The following is an 18,408-nucleotide window of genomic DNA, read 5'->3' on the forward strand; positions in this document are numbered from 1 at the left end:
AATAAAAAAGCAAGATCCATCCATACGCTGCTTACAAAAGACTCACCTCAAAACCAAACTCATGTACAGATATAAGTCAAGGAATGGAAAAAGATATTTCATGCAAACAAAAGAAACAAAAAAGCAGGTGTTTCAATACTAGTACCAGACAAAATAGACTTCAAAATCAAGAAAGCAACAAAAGATAAATAAGGACATTACATAATGACAAAGGGCTCAGACCAACAAGAGGATATAACCGTTATAAATAAATATGCACCCAATACAGGAGCACCAACATATCTGAAACAAATACTAACAGAATTAAAGGAGGAAATAGAATGCAATGCATTCATTCTGGGAGACTTCAACACACCACTCACTCCAAAGGACAGACCCACGATACAGAAAATAAGTAAGGACACAGAGGCACTGAACAACATACTAGAACAGATGGACCTAATAGACATCTACAGAATTCTATATCCAAAAGCAACAGGATACACATTCTTCTCAAGTGCACATGGAACATTCTCCAGAACAAAACACATACTAGGCCACAAAAAGAGCCTCAGTAAATTCCAAAAGACTGAAATTCTACCAACCAACTTTTCAGACCACAAAGGCATAAAACCGGAATTAAACTGTACAAAGAAAGAAAAAAGGCTCACAAACACATGGAGGTTTAACAACATGCTCCTAAATAATCAATGGATCAATGACCAAATCAAAATGGAGATCCAGCAATATATGGAAACAAATGACAAAAACAACACAAAGCCCCAACCACTGTGGGATACAGCAATAGCTGTATTCAGAGGAATGTGTATAGTAATCCAGGCATATGAAAGAAAGAAGAACAATCCCAAATGAATGGTCTAATCCCACAATTATTGAAATTGGAAGAAGAAGAAAAATTGAGGCCTAAGGTCAACAGAAAGAGAGACATAATAAAGAACAGAGAAGAAATAAATAAAATTGAGAAGAATAAAACAACAGCAAAAATCAATGAAACCAAGAGCTGATTCTTTGAGAAAATAAACAAAATAGATAAGTGTCTAGCCAGACTTATTAAGAGGAAAAGAGAGTCAACACAAATGAACAGAATCAGAAACGAGAAAGGAAAAATCACGACGGACCCCAAAGAAATACAAAGAATTATTAGTGAGTACTATGCAAACCTATATGCTAAGAAGCTGGGAAACCTAGGACAAATGGACAAATTTGTAGAAAAATACAACCTTCCAAAATTGACCCAGAAAAAAACAGATAATCTAAACAGACCAATTACCAGCAATGAAATCGAAGCTGTAATCAAAAAACTACCGAAGAACAAAACCCCCGGGCCAGATGGATTTACCTTGGAATTTTATCATATACACAAGAAGACATAATATCCATTCTCCTTAAAGTTTTCAAAAAAATAGAAGAGGACGGAGTATTCCCAAACTCATTCTATGAAGCCAACATCGCCCTAATATCATAACCAGGCAAAGACACCACCAAAAAAGAAAACTACAGACCAATATCCCTGATGAACATAGATGCAAAAATACTCAACAAAATATTAGCAAACCGATTTCAAAAATAGATCAAAAGGATCGTACAACATGACCTAGTGGGATTCATCCCAGGGATGCATGGATGGTACAACATTCGAAAGTCCACCAACATGATCTACCACATCAACAAAAAGAAAGACAAAAACCACATGATCATCTCCATAGATGCTGAAAAAGCATTTAACAAAATTCAACATCCATTCATGATAAAATCTCAGCAAAATGGGAATAGAGGGTAAGTACCTAAACATAATAAAGGCCATATATCATAAACCCACAGCCAACATTATACTGAACAGTGAGAAGATGAAAGCTTTTGCTCTGAGATCGCAAACTAGACAGGGATGCCCACTCTCCCAACTGTTATTAAACATAGTACTGGAGTTCCTAGCCATGGCAATCAGACAAAACAAAGAAATACAAGGAATCCAGATTGGTAAAGAAGAAGTTAAACTGCCACTATTTGCAGATGAAAAGATATTGTACATAAGAAACCCTAAAGACTCCACCCCAAAACTACTAGAACTCATATCAGAATACAGCAAAGTTGCAGGATACAAAATTAACACACAGAAATCTGTAGCTTTCCTGTAATCAAACAATGAAACAATAGAAAGAGAAATCAGTAAAACAATTCCATTCACAGTTGCATCAAAACGAGTAAAATACCTGGGAATAAACCTAACCAAAGAAGTGAAAGACTTATACTCTGAAAACTACAAGTCACTCTTAATAGAAATTAAAGGGGACACTAACAGATGGAAACGAATCCCATGATCATAGCTAGGAAGAATTAATATTGTCAAAATGGCCATCCTGCCCAAAGCAATGTACAGATTTGATGCAATCCCTATGAAACGACCAGCAACATTCTTCAATGAACTGGAACAAATAATTCAAAAATTCATATGGAACCACCAAAGACACCGAATAGCCAAAGCAATCCTGAGAAAGAAGTAAAAAGTATGGGGGATCTCACTCCCCAACTTCAAACTCTACTATAAAGCCATAGTAATCAAGACAATTTGGTACTGGTACAAGAGCAGAGCCACAGACCAGTGGAACAGACTAGAGACTCCAGACATTAACCCAGACATATATGGTCAATTAATATTTGATAAAGGAGCCATGGACATACAGTGGCGAAATGACAGTCTCTTCAACACATGCTGCTGGCAAAACTGGACAGCTACATGTAGGAGAATGAAACTGGACCATTATCTAATCCCATATACAAAAGTAAACTCAAAATGGATCAAAGACCTGAATGTAAGTCATGAAACCATTACAATCTTGGAAAAAAACATAGGGAAAAACCTCTTAGACATAAACATGAGTGACCTCTTTTTGAACATTTCTCCCCATGTGAGGAAAACAGCAGCAAAAATGAACAAGTGGGACTATATTAAGCTGAAAAGCTTCTGTACAGCAGAAGACACCATCAACAGAACAAAAAGGAACCCTTCAGTATGGGAGAATATATTTGATAATGACAGATCTGATAAAGGCTTGACGTCCAGAATATATAAAGAGCTCACACGCCTCAACAAACAAAAAATAAATAATCCAATTAAAAAATGGGCAGAGGAACTGAACAGACAGTTCTCCAAAAAAGAAATACATAAGGCCAACAGTCACATGAAAAGATGCTCCACATCGCAAATTATCAGAGAAATGCAAATTAAATCTACTATCAATGCAAACTAAACTTGTATCAAACAGTTCTGTTTTTAAACGTTTTTATTGGAGTGAATTATTGTGTGTTTTCTCAAAATAGCTCTTGTACATATTGCATAGAGCAGTGTTTATCTGCCTGTTCCACAGACTGTATATGATGGGGTTTAAGAAAGGGGCACCATGGTGTAGAACACGGCTGTCAGCAGATTTTCAAGAGATGCTTTATTTGCAATGGGACCTAAGACAGCAATCAATCCAGAAAATGAAAACAAAAGAATCACCAACTGGGGGGTACAGGTGGATAAGGGTTTATTGTGAGCTTCCACTGAACGGATCTTAAATGCTGTTGAGAATATATTGACATATGATATAACCAAAAAGGAAAGGCATACTTAGACAATACAAGCACTTATTACAAAGATCACTGATTGAGAATACTGAACATCTAAAGATGATATTCTCATTATCTGTGGTATATCACAGAAATATTGGTTGATCACATTGGACTTGGTGAAGGGAAGCCTGAACAGGTTACCAGTGTGGGTGGCAGAATAGACCAGCCCACTGCCCCATGAGCCCACTGCTGCCTGCGAGCACACACAGGGTGTGATGGACAGCCTGTAGTGCAGATGGTGGCAAATGGCGGTCATAGGATATGAACACAAGGAAAGCAAGCTCAGCAAACGCTAGGAAGGAATACAGGAAAATCTGAGCAGCACATCCTGTGAGGGAAATGAACTTACTACCTGTCAGGGAATTCACAATTGATTTGGGAACCACAACTGAGCTGCTGCAAAGATCTATGAGGGATAAATTGCATATAAAAAAGTACATTGGAGAGTGAAGGCATGGGTCTGTCACAATGACAGCAATGGTCACCAGATTTCCAGTCAGGGCACCCAGGTAGAACAGTAAGAAACACAGACCTGGCAAGACTTGGAGCTCTTGGGAACTTGAGATATACATAAGGAGGAATTCCGTGATGGTGGTGAGTTTATCCATGCCTGCTAATCTGCTGTGGGTGACCTGGAGTCACAAAACAAGGGATAAGCTGGAGTGGTAAGGGACCAAATGGAGATGCTCCACAAAATCCATAAATTAAATTGGCATCACTGTATGGCTTTGAACCACAAAATACAATAGAGGAAATGGAGAGAAAGAGAGAGCCTATCAAAATAAATGTATGTGCATATTTATTGGTTGTATTTTCTTTCATTCCTGGCTAAAATATCATGTGAATTTCAACTGTCATAGTTTGAAGAATTGAGCATGCATAGGATTTAAAATGAAACCAAGCCCTTGGCAAAGATTTAGCACATGAGACACAAGCAGTATTTCCTTAAAAATGTCTAATTCTGAAAGGACACATCCCATAACTATGCTCCCATTTATTTCAAAATCTAACATTTGTCTGAGAAATACTATGTACAGGATTCCGTGTCAGTCTTCTGGGTTTGAACACTGCACATTCTGGCCACATTATGCACTCTCATGCACTAGAGGACTGGGATGATTTTCATGTCTCCCATTCTGTGTCCAGCTGCTCTAGAAAGTTTTACTTAGCAAAGTATTGACCCTGAGCTCCCTCAGAAGCATGTAACTACACCAGATATGTCAACATTTCTTTCAATTTTTTAAGAAGTATCTTACTTTTTATTAGACTATATTTTAAAGCAGTTTAGATTCACAATAAAATTGAGCAGAAGGTGCAGAGATTTCCCATGTATCTTCTGCACTGACACATACATAGCCTCCACCATTGTCAACATCCCCCACAAAAGAGGTATGTCTGTTCCAACTGACGAACCTACTTTGACACATAATTATCATCCAAAGCCCAAAGTTCACATTATAAGTATTATTTTATCATTTGACCTGAATGAATGTCCATGATAAATCATCAGCCTGCACATTTCTGTGTTATGTTTATTATACAGCTCAAGAAATATATCATCTGTGGTACCTGCAGTCCTTCATTTCCAAGGAAACTTTTTTGTCAGTGTAGTTTATATTTTCGACAAAGACTATGTATCACACACCATCAGAGACCATTTTTAAAATAAATATTAATCACCTAAAATAAGTCTAGAACCAGAAACATTCAGTATACGATATAAGAACAGGTATTTTATATGGGAGGAAAAATAATGCTAGGGATATTGAGACATACGAGAGCTATTTCAGAGATGTATTCATTAGCAACTATGAAGAAACACATAAATTACGACTTACCAAAAATTCCTGAGAACTGAACTAAGAAGCTTATCTTCCCTAACAGGTATATTACTTTTGTGCAGTTTGAAGGCAGTGGACTGTTTTTGATTGTGCCTCTTTCATCAGTGAGTAAAATTCAAGTAGCAAATTTTCAGAGATTTTCACACTTATAAATCATGCAAACAACTCTGCTTCTGGATTATTTATAGGCATGGTTACCCTTTAAGGAGCAAATATCCGAGTCATACCTCTGGCGAGCCCTGGGGAATATGAAATTTTAGCCTTCATGGAGGCCAGCATTATTCAAATGCCTGGCTGTTAAATATTCTGACCACAATTATTTCACTCATATGTGGAGTATAAGAACAATGGAAAACTGAAGGAACAAAACAGCAGCAGAATCACAGAACCCACGAATGGACTAATAGTTACGAAAGGGAAAGGGACTGGGGAGGATGGGTGGGAAGGGAGGGACAAGGGTGGGGAAAAATAAAGGGAGCATTATGATTAGCTTGTATAGTGTGCAGGGGGCACGGGGAGGGTTGTGCAACACAGAGCAGACAAGTAGTGATTTTACAGCATCATACTACGCTGATGGACAGTGACAGTGAAGGGGTATGTGGGGGGGACTTGGTGAAGGGGGGAGTCTAGTAAACATAATGTTTTTCATGTAATTGTAGATTAATACCAAAATAAAAAAAATTAAAAGAACATAAAATTCTTTGACTACACCGAGATCAATTAAATATGTAAAAGGGTTTTGTGGCAATGAAATTACTTTTTTTTAAAGTGTGTGACACTTAAAAAAGAAAATTATTTAAAAGTGTTTCCTATTTCACTGGAGATTTCACAGTATATTTTCAAGTTGACAAGTAATTAGAAAAGTTATTTCTATACATTACAGGAAATCCATAAATTACATAACTCCTAATATAATTATATTTTCTTATGGTTTTGGATTTAAATTATGGCATAAAAAATCATATTCAATTAAAATCATTAAAAAGCAGCAATCAATTTATTGATCTTAATTTAAAGAAACCTAAGTAACAATTCTCTGTGGAATTTCAAAAGAAGGCAAGTACAAGAAAAAGAAACCATGGCACCTATGGGACTCATCTAACCAAATGTGCTGTGAGCAGATCCTCACACAAGCAATACACGAGCCAGTAACAGTTCCCCTCAGAAGGCAGCCACCACGCCTCAGAAGCAGTTCTTAGGGAGGATCCAATTTGTCAATATTCAAAAGGTCCTTATTAGTAGCTGCCTTATGGAGAGACGCAAAATGAAGTAAAGTTGGAGAAGCTACAATGAAATGAAGACTGAAATACCACACTCTCTATTCCCCTACCATATCATGTGGACACAGCTGGGAAAATCCACAGAGATTCCCCATAATTTATTGAGCATCAATAAAACTTAAGCCTGTTTGCAAAATTCCCTCTGATGCTACATATCATTGAGGCTTCTCCGGAATAGGGAGCCTGTATCTACGGAGTCAAGGAGCTCTGGCAGAACTTGATCTACCCTCCACCCCTGCTCCTTGTGTTCAGTCTATGTCTGTGTATATTTGGGCAGAAAGCAACACACTGGCGGCTTGTGCAGCTTGATTATTTTATAAACTGTATCTGACATGTCACTGATAACTCATATGGTTTCACAGTGCAGAGGTGAATGAGGCTTTGATTTTGCTGATTCATGGTTTTGTAACATAAGGTTTTGACCACTTGGAATACATTGGCTAACAGAGTGGCATAAATCTTACAAATGAGACATATTTCATTGTACAATGCCAGAATAAATCACTGTTTTAAATATCACTACTAATCTTATTAGGAAGGTCTTCATGTATTACAAAAATATCAAGCTCATGTGGAGAATGTATTTCTATGTTCTAATTTCAAAATTCTAATTTTGACTTAAAGCTCAAATTTTATCATGAACAGCTCATTTTATAAATTATTTTCACTTCAATTTTGAGACAATGTCAAGCACAAAAGTTTGATTACATGTATGCCTATGAGGAACAACCCCTTTTTTTTTTTTTTTATTGAAGTGTAGTTGACAACAGCATTGCATTACATTAGTTTCAGGTGTACAACACAGTGATTCAACATTTATATACATGATAATTCTAGGTACCAGGTATCACCATACCAAGTTGATACAATATTTTGACTATATTCCTTATGGTATACATTACATCCCGGTTACTTATTTATTTTACAATTGGAAGTGTGTTTATATATATATATATATATATATATATATATATATATATATATATATATATATATTTTGTGAGGGCATCTCTCATATTTATTGATCAAATAGTTGTTAACCACAATAAATTTCTGTATAGGGGGGTCAATACTGAATGCACAATCATTAATCCACCCCAAGCCTAATTTTCGTCAGTCTCCAATCTTCTGATGCATAACGAACAAGTTCTTACATGGAGTACAAATTCTTACATAGTGAATAAGTTATATGGTGAACAGTGCAAGGGCAGTAATCACAGAAGCTTTCGGTTTTGTTCATGCATTATGAACTATACACAGTCAGTTCAAATATGAATATTCATTTGATTTTTAAACTTGATTTATATGTGGATAGCACATTTCTCTATTATTATTATTTTTAATAAAATGCTGAAGTGGTAGGTAGATACGAGATAAAGGTAGAAAACAGAGTTTAGTGTTGTAAGAGAGCAAATGTAGATGATCAGGTGTGTGCCTGTAGACTACGTGTTAATCCGAGCTAGATGAGGGCAATACACATCCATGTATGCAGAAGATTTCTCTCAGAACATGAGGGGGGAGGTTCTAAGCCTCACCTCTGCTGCTCCCCATTATCTCACCAGATGGCCCCCTGCGACTGTGCCTGTCTTAGGTTGTTCCTCCCTTGAGGAATCTTACCCGTCTCTGGCTAACCAGTCATCTTCTGGGGCCGTACAGGGAAATGTTAAGTTGGTAAGTGAGAGAGAAGCCTTATTGTTTGAAAAGGTTAGCTTTTTACTTCTTTGCATACTTATGCCCTGTGGCTTCTATGCCCAGCATTTGTCTTGAGGTGTCTTTACCACTTGGAAGAATTATGATACTCGGTAAATTCGACATGTGGCACGAGTTCTATTTAAAGGTTGTGATTAGGTAGGAAGAAGAAAAGCTATAGAAGTAGCAGGCAGAAGAAAACCTGGGAAGATTGATTATTTCTTTGACATATCTTCTTGTAGAGTAACTTCAGCATGGATAGGTTTTAAACTACTAATTAAATTGTGCACACACATTAACATAATAGGAATATAGTTACCTAACCAAAGCATACCTGTAATTACCAGCCATCTCCAGTGAAACCAAGAAAACCAGTTAGGCACCTTAGGCATTTGTGAAAACTTATCTATGATATGGTGGATATTGTGTGACTGAAATTAAACAGTCTGAGAGAATTCAGATAAACTAGAACAACCCATTCCTGGGGACTGTTCATATCCCATATGTTCTTTTAATGATAAATAGTCTGTGATATAGAGATTTTGGAGTGCTACAATTTGCACTTCTCCTAATTCTTGGTTGAGTTCCAACAGTATAGATCCAGTCCAATTTTTGTTTTACTGTATACAGAGGCCAGCTTAGATATCTCCTTCATCATTCCCATGGCAAGTCCAGGAACTGGTGGGATGAGTGCATCTACACCTGTGACAGTGCGTGGATCTTTGTTGGAGTTTTTTTTTTTTTTGCTGATCATCTTCTGTCATGAGTCTTCCCGAGAGTGCTGATGTTGGAAGTTCTTTTTCATATCGTATCTTAGATCATTTTCGGGGTAGCCAAATTAGGCTTTGATCCTCTGTATAAACACAAACAGACCCTTTGCCTACACTTTTGTATGCCCTTTATATCATTGTGTAGAACTCATTAGAGGTCACCACATAGGAACTGCTTTTTTTTTTTTAATCATTAATCTACACTTACTTGACGAATACTTTGTTTACTAGGCCTTGGTCTTTCTCATACTTGATTGCTGCATTCTTAGGGTAAATTCCTAGGAGTGCAATTCCTGGGTCAAATGGTATGTCTGTTTTGAGCATTTTGATGTACCTCCACACTGCTTTCCACAATGGTTGAACTAGTTTACATTCCCACAAGCAGTGTAGGAGGGTTCCTCTTTCTCCACAGCCTCGCCAACATTTGTTGTTGTTTGTCTTTTGGATGGCAACCATCCTTACTGGTGTGAGGTGATACCTCATTGTAGTTTTAATTTGCATTTCTCTGATAATTTGCGATGTGGAGCATCTTTTCATGTGACTGTTGGCCTTATGTATTTCTTTTTTGGAGAACTGTCTGTTCAGTTCCTCTGCCCATTTTTTAATTGGATTATTTATTTTTTGTTTGTTGAGGCGTGTGAGCTCTTTATATATTCTGGACGTCAAGCCTTTATCAGATCTGTCATTATCAAATATATTCTCCCATACTGAAGGGTTCCTTTTTGTTCTGTTGATGGTGTCTTCTGCTGTACAGAATCTTTTCAGCTAAATATAGTCCCACTTGTTCATTTTTGCTGTTGTTTTCCTTGCCCGGGGAGATATGTTAAAGAAGAGATCACTCATGATTATGTCTAAGAGGTTTTTGCCTATGTTTTCTTCCAAGAGTTTAATGATTTCAAGACTTACATTCAGGACTTTGATCCATTTTGAATTTACTTTTGTATATGGGGTTAGACAATGGTCCATTTTCATTCTCCTATATGTAGCTGTCCAGTTTTGCCAGCACCATCTTCTGAAGAGACTGTCATTTCGCCATTGTATGTCCATGGCTCCTTTATCAAATATTAATTGACCATATATGTATGGGTTAATGTCTGGACTCTCTAGTCTGTTCCATTGGTCTCTGGCTCTATTCTTGTGCCAGTACCAAATTGTCTTGATTACTATGGCTTTATAATAGTGATTGAAGTTGGGGAGTGAGATCCCCCCTACTTTATTCTTCTTTCTCAGGATTGCTTTGGCTATTCGGGGTCTTTGGTGGTTCCATATGAATTTTTGAATTATTTGTTCCAGTTCATTGAAGAATGTTGCTGGTCGCTTCATAGGGATTGCATCAAATCTGTACATTGCTTTAGGCAGGATGGCCATTTTGACGATATTAATTCTTCCTAGCTATGAGCATGGGATGCTTTTCCATCTGTTAGTGTCCCCTTTAATTTCTTTTAAGAGTGACTTGTAGTTTCCAGAATATAAGTCTTTCACTTCTTTGGTTAGGTTTATTCCTAGGTATTTTATATTTTTTGGTCCAATTGTGAATGGAGTTGCTTTCCTGATTTCTCTTTCTATTGGTTCATTGTTAGTGTATAGGAAAGCCACAGATTTATCACAGTTGTATCCTGCAACTTTGCTGTATTCTGATATCAGTTCTAGTAGTTTTGGGGTGGAGTCTTTAGGGTTTTTTATGTACAATATCATGTCATCTGCAAATAGTGACAGTTTAACTTCTTCTTTACCAATCTGGATTCCTTGTACTTTTTTGTTTTGTCTGATTGCCGTGGCTAGGACCTCCAGTACTATGTTAAATAACAGTGGGGAGAGTGGTCATCCCTGTCTAGTTCCCGATCTCAGCGGAAATACTTTCAGCTTCTCGCTATTCAATATAATGTTGGCTGTGGGTTTTTCATAGATGGCCTTTATTATGTTGAGGTACTTGCCCTCTATTCCCATTTTGCTGAGAGTTTTTATCATGAATGGGTGTTGAACTTTGTCAAATGCTTTTTCAGCATCTATGGAGATGATCATGTGGTTTTTGTCTTTCTTTTTGTTGATGTGGTGGATGATATTGGTGGACTTTCTAATGTTGTGCCATCCTTGCATCCCTGGGATGAATCCCACTTGGTCATGATTTACGATGGTTTTGAGGTATTTTTGAATTCGGTTTGCTAATATTTTGTTGAGTATTTTTGCGTCTACGTTCATCAGGGATATTGGTCTGTAGTTTTCTTTTTTGGTGGTGTCTTTGCCAGGTTTTGGTATTAGGGTGATGTTAGCTTCATAGAATGAGTTTGGGAGTATCCCCTCCTCTTCTATTTCTTGGAAAACTTTAAGAAGAATGGGTATTATGTCTTCCCTGTATGTCTGATAAAATTCCGAGGTAAATCCATCTGTCCCGGGGGTTTTGATCTTTGGTAGTTTTTTGATTACCGCTTCAATTTCGTTGCTGGTAATTGGTCTGTTTAGATTTTCTGCTTCATTTTGGGTCAGTCTTGTAAGGTTGTATTTTTCTAGGAAGTTGTCCATTTCTCCTAGGTTTCCCAGCTTATTAGCATATAGGTTTTCATAGTAGTCTCTAATAATTCTTTGTATTTCTGCGGGGTCCGACGTGATTTTTCCTTTCTCATTTCTGATACTGTTGATTTGTGTTGACTCCCTTTTCCTCTTAATAAGTCTGGCTAGAGGCTTATCTATTTTGTTTATTTTCTCGAAGAACCAGCTCTTGGTTTCATTGATTTTTGCTATTGTTTTATTCTTCTCAATTTTATTTATTTCTTCTCTGATCTTTATTATGTACCTCCTTCTGCTGACCTTAGGCCTCATTTGTTTTTCTTTTTCCAATTTCTATAGTTGTGACATTAGACCATTCATTTGGGATTGCTCTTCCTTTTTTAAATATGCTTGGATTGCTATATACTTTCCTCTTAAGACTGCTTTTGCTGTGTCCCACAGAACTTGGGGCTTAGTGTTGCTGTTGTCATTTGTTTCCATATATTGCTGGATCTCCATTTTGATTTGGTCATTGATCCATTGATTATTTAGGAGCGTGTTATTTAGCCTCCATGTGTTTGTGAGCCTTTTTGCTTTCTTTGAACAGTTGATTTCTAGTTTAATGCCTTTGTGGTCTTAAAAGTTGGTTGGTAGGGTTTCAATCTTTTGGAATTTACTGAGGCTCTTTTTGTGTCCTAGTATGTGGTCTATTCTGGAGAATGTTTCATGTGCACTTGAGAAGAATCTGTATCCTGTTGCTTTTGGATGTAGATTTCTGTAGATGTCCATTAGGTCCATCTGTTCTATTGTGTTGTTCAGTGCCTCTGTGTCCTTACTTATTTTCTGTCTGGTGGATCTGTCCTTTGGAGTGAGTGGTGTGTTGAAGTCTCCTAGAATGAATGCATTGCATTCTATTTCCTTCTTTAGTTCTATTAATATTTGTTTCAGGTATGTTGGTGCTCCTGTATTGGGTGCATATATATTTATAATGGTTATATCCTCTTGATGGACTGAGCCCTTTATCATTATGTAATGTCCTTCTTTGTCTTTTGTTACTTTCCTTATTTTGAAGTCTGTTTTCTCTGATACCAGAATTGCAACACCTGCTTTCTTCTCTCTGTTGTTTGCTTGAAATATCTTTTTCCATCCCTTGACTTTAAGTCTGTGCGTGTCTTTGGGTTTGAGGTGAGTCTCTTGTAAGCAGCATATGGATGGATCTTGCTTTTTTATCCATTCTATTACTCTGTGTCTTTTGATTGGTGCATTCAGTCCATTTACATTTAGGGTGATTATTGAAAGGTATGAATTTATTGCCATTGCAGGCTTTAAGTTTGTGGTTACCAAAGGTTTAGGGTTAGCTTCTTTACTATCTTACTGTCTAACTTAACTCGCTTGTTGAGCTATTATAAACACAATCTGTTGATATTTTATTTCTCTCCCTTCTTATTCCTCCTCCTCCCTTCTTCATATGTTGGGTGTTTTGTTGTGTGCTCTTTTTCGGAGTGCTCCCATCTAGAGCAGTCCCTGTAGGATGCCATTTAGAGGTGGTTTGTGGGAGGCAAATTCCCTCAACTTTTGTTTGTCTGGGAATTGTTTTCTCCTTCCTTCATATTTAAATGATATTCGTGCTGGATACAGTAGTCTTGGTTCGAGGCCCTTCTGTTTCATTGCATTAAGTATATCATGCCATTCTCTTCTGGCCTGTAGGGTTTCTGTTGAGAAGTCTGATGATAGCCTGAAGGGTTTTCCTTTGTAGGTAACCTTTTATTTCTCTCTCGCTGCCTGTAATACTTTGTCCTTTTCTTTGATCTCTGCCATTTTAATTATTATGTGTCTTGGTGTTGCCCTCCTTGGATCCCTTGTCATGGGAGTTCTGTGTACCTCTGTGGTCTGAGAGGCCATTTCTTCCCCTATTTTGGGGAAATTTTCAGCAATTATTTCTTCAAAGACATTTTCTATCCCCTTTTCTCTCTCTACTTCTTCTGGAATACCTATGATTCTGATATTGTTCCTTTTCGATTGGTCACTCAGCTCTCTTATAATTCTTTCATTCCTGGAGATCCTTTTATCTCTTTCTGCATCAGCTTCTCTGCGTTCCTGTTCTCTGTTTTCTAGTCCATTAATGGTCTCTTGCATCTCGTCCATTCTGTTTTGAAGTCCTTCCAGATCTTGTTTAATTTCTGAATTCTTCTTCCTTAGTTCTTGCATATTTCTCTGCAAGTCCATCAGCATGGTTATGACTTTTGTTTTGAATTCTTTTTTAGGAAGACTGGCTAAATCTATCTCCCCAGATTCCTTCTCAGGGGAAGATGTAGCAGATGCCAAAGCTGTCTGGGTTAGTCTTCTCTGGATCATATTTTTTTGCCTTCTCATGTTGACAGGTGCTATTGACTGTCAGCTGGGAGGGCCAAAATTTTCACTTGCTACTGGCCTTTCTTTAGTGGGACAACTGCGACCCCTAGTGGCTTGTGTTGGGTAATTGCGTGAAGAGTGGGTCTTTGTGTCTTGCCTGGCCTGAAGGGAGAAATTTCCCTTTCTGTGGGCGGAATTTGTCTCATGCTGCTTCTCTGCTTTTGCAGCGCCCGGTGGGGTAATGGATGGGGATCTGCTTGACTGTTTGCCTCTGTGAGGGGTCTCAGAGCTGTTGCCCAGGGGGTTAGTGCACCCGGTTTTCCCTGTAAATTCCAGCTCCTGTACTGTGACCTGGGTTGTTTCTGTCAAGCTGTTAAGTCCCTGTCCCTTTAAGACTTTCATAAAGCCCCCACTTTTCTTTCTCACAGGGGCATCAGCTTCGGCACCCGCTCAGAGGTTTTACTCCCTGTTCCCCCAGTATCCAGGGCCCCCTGGGTTCGTACTGTGTCTGCGCTTTGGCCCGGATGGCTGGGGCTGGGTGTTCAGCAGTCCTGGGCTTTGTCTCCCTCCCGCTCTGCCTATTCTTCTCCCACCGGGAGCTGGGGGGAGGGGCGCTCAGGTCCCGCCGGGCCAGGGCTTGTATCTTACCCCTTTCACCAGTCGCTGGGTTCTCGCTGGTGTAGCTGCAGTCTGGCCACTGTCCTGCGTCTTCTGGTCTCTCTTTTAGGGCTAGTTGTGTTTGTTGTATTTTCAAAAGTATATATGTTTTTGGGAGGAGATTCCCACTGTCTTACTCACGCTGCCATGTTGGCTCCACAACCCCTATTTTTACTAATATCCATACTTTTTCCAAACATTTTAAAGAAATATTTGACATGCAACATTGGGTAAGTTTAAATTGTGCAATATGATAATTCAATGCATGTGTATGTGATGAAATAATTACAATAATGTTAATTGGCATATCCATCAACTCACATATTTATTGTAAATTTTTTGTGGTGAAAACATTTAAGATCTGTTTTCTTAACAACTTTCAGTTATACAATGCAGTCTTTAACTATGGTCTATGCTGTACATTAGATTTCCAGATACATAGTTCATCTTGAAATTGGGAGCATATAATTTCTTTCTATCCCCTTTTCAATTATTTTCTTGAAGAGAGTTTTGTCTACCTCAGCTGCTCCATTTTATCAGTAGTGCACAAAGCCAAGTGGAGATTTGGTGAATATTTGCTTAATGGGATCACACTAACAAGATGTTCCTTCAATATTTACTTATCTTTTTTCCAGATTTCTTGGGATATAATTGACAGAGATCACTGTATAAGATTAAGGTGTAAAGCATAGTGATTTGAGTTATATATGTTGTGAAATTTCTACTAAAATGATTTTAGCTAACATCCTTTATCTCATACAGACAGAACAAAAAGGAAAAGCAAAGAAAAATTTCCTTGTCATGAAAACTGTTAGAATCTGCTCTCTTAATATGTATGTGTGTATTATATAGTAGTGTTAACTATAGTCATTTTGTTGTACATTATACTGTGTTTACATATTGTAATTACTTATTTTGTAACTGGAAATTTGTGCCTTTTAATCACCTACTACCAATTCCCTTTCTCTCCATCCCTTACCTCTGGTAAATCACAAACATCATAAATATGATCTTTGTCTCTATGAGGGTTTTTTCTTTTTTTAGTTCCCACAATTAAGGGAGATCTAACATTATTATTTATTTGTCTGATTTTCTTCACTCAGCATAATGCCTTCAAGATCCATCCATGTTGTTGCAAATGTCAGGACCCTTCAATTTTATGACTGAATATCTTACCTTGATCCTTTTTTCTGTTTATGGTACTAGGATTATTTCCTATTTCCTAGTTACTGTAAGGAATGCTGCTATGAGCATGGGGTAAAGGTACCTGTTAAAGTCAGGGTGATTGTTTCCATCAGAAGCATGCCCAGAACTGCAGTACCTGGATCATAGTGTAGTTCTACTTTTAAATTTTTGAGGATCCTCCATAGTGTTTTCATAGTGATTGTACCAATTTATAAGCCCAGCAACAGTGCACACACTTTCTCTTCTCTCTGCATCCTCACTAGAAGTTTTGTCTAATTGATGATGACCATCCTAATATGTTTGAGGTGATATTGTAATTTTGTTTTGCATTTCCCTCATGACTAGTTCTGTTGGGTGTCATTTCAGGTACCTGTTGGCCATTTATATATCTTCTTTAGAAAGTCAATTCAGGTCTTATGCCTACTGAGATAGGACTATATTTTTCTGCTACTCAGTTTGATGAGTTTCTTATGTATATGTATTTTTCATATTAATATATTCTCAGATATCTGGTTTGCAAATAGTGTCCAATGATGTAGGCTATCTTTTCACTTTTGATTGTTTCTTTCGCAGTGCATAAGCATTTAAATTTGATATGGTCCCACTTGTTTACTTTTTATTTTTGTGCTTGTGCTTTAGGTGTCATAGGAAATCATTCTGTAGACATATCAAGGAATTTTTTCCCACAGTTTTCCTCTAGTAGCTTTATGGATTCAGGTCTTCCATTTAAATCTTTAAAGCATCTTTTATTGAAGAATACTTGACATACAATACTATAAAAATTTCAGGTGTATAGTAAAGAGATTCAACAATTATATGCATTGCAATATGCTCATTATGATAAGGGTAGATAAAATGTGTCACCTTACAAACTTATTACAATATTGATTACATTCCCTATGTTGCAGTTTTAAGGATACATATTTTTTCTTTTTTTTATTATGGTATCATTGATATACAATCACATGATCAACACTGTGGTTACTACATTCCCCCCATTATCAAGTCCCCACCACATACCCCATTATAGTCACTTTCCATCAGCGTAGTGAGATGCTATAGAGCCCCTACTTGTCTTCTCTGTGCTATACTTCCTTCCCTGTGTCCCCGTCTGTATTAGGTGTGCTAATTGTAATGCCCCTTATTCCTCTTCTCCCTCCCTTCCTACCCATCGTCCCCAGTCCCTTTCCCTTTGGTAACTGTTAGACCATTCTTGGGTTCTGTGATTCTGCTGCTGTGTTGTTCCTTCAGTTTTTCTTTGTTCTTATACTCGACATATGAGTAAAATCATTTGCTGCTTGTCTTTCTCTGCCTGGCTTATTTCACTGAGCATAATACTCTCTAGCTCCATCCATGCTTTTGCAAATGGTAAGGTTTGTTTTCTTCTTATGGCTGAATAATACTCCATTGTGTATATGTACCACATCTTTACCCACTCATTTACTGATGGACACTTAGGTTGCTTCCATTTCTTGGCTATTGTAAATAGTGTTGTGATAAACATAGGGGTGTACATGCCTTTTTGGATCTGAGATCATGTTTCCTTTGCATAAATTCCTAGGAGTGGAATTCCTGGGGCAAACGGTATTTCTATACTTAGTTTTTTGAGGAACCTCCATATTGCTTTCCACAACGGTTGAACTAATTTACATTCCCACCAGCAGTATAGGAGGGTTCCCCTTTCTCCACATCCTTGCCAGCATTTGTTGTTTCTTGTTCAAGGCAATTCGTATCAAATTACCAACTGCAATTTTCAATGAACTAGGGCAAATAATGTTAAAATTCATAGGGAACCACAAAAGAACCCAAATAGCCAAGGAAATATTGAGAAAGAGGAACAAACCTGGATATTATGCTTTCTGGCTTCAAGCTATATTGCAAAGTTACAGTAGTCAAAACAGTATGGTAGAGACACAAGAACCAACTCATAGATCAATGGAAGAAAATAGAGAGCCCAGAAATAAACCTAATCAAATATAGTAAAGTAATATATGACAAAGGAAGGAAGATTAAAAATGGGGAAAAGAGAGTTTTTAATTAAGTCTGTAGGGGAAAATGGACAACAACATGCAAGAGAAGAAATCTAAATCACTCTCTAATCCCATACAAAAGTAAAATAAAAATGGATTAAAGATCTAAATATGACATGAATACATAAAACTCTTAGAATAATAATCATGCAGAATGTTATTGAGTGCTAGAATGAGTAACTTTTTTCTGGATATTTCTCCCTTGGCAAAGTAAAAAATAGAGAACATAAATAAGTGAGACTATATCAAATTAAAATTCTTATGCACAGCCAAGGAATACATCAACAAAATAAAAAGACAGCCCACAGTGTAGAATAATGTGTTTTTAAATGAAATATTCAATAAGGAGCTGACATCCAGAAATATAATAAGAACTCATATACCTCTACACCAAAAAAATTAATCCAATTAAGAAATGGACAGAGGATTTGTATAGATATTTTTCAAAAGAAGTCATACAGATGGTCAACAGGCACATGAAATGATTCTCCACATCACAAATCATCAG

The sequence above is a fragment of the Manis pentadactyla genome, chromosome 13 (genome assembly GCF_030020395.1).
Source record: "Manis pentadactyla isolate mManPen7 chromosome 13, mManPen7.hap1, whole genome shotgun sequence".
In the NCBI taxonomy this organism is placed as follows: Eukaryota; Metazoa; Chordata; class Mammalia; order Pholidota; family Manidae; genus Manis; species Manis pentadactyla.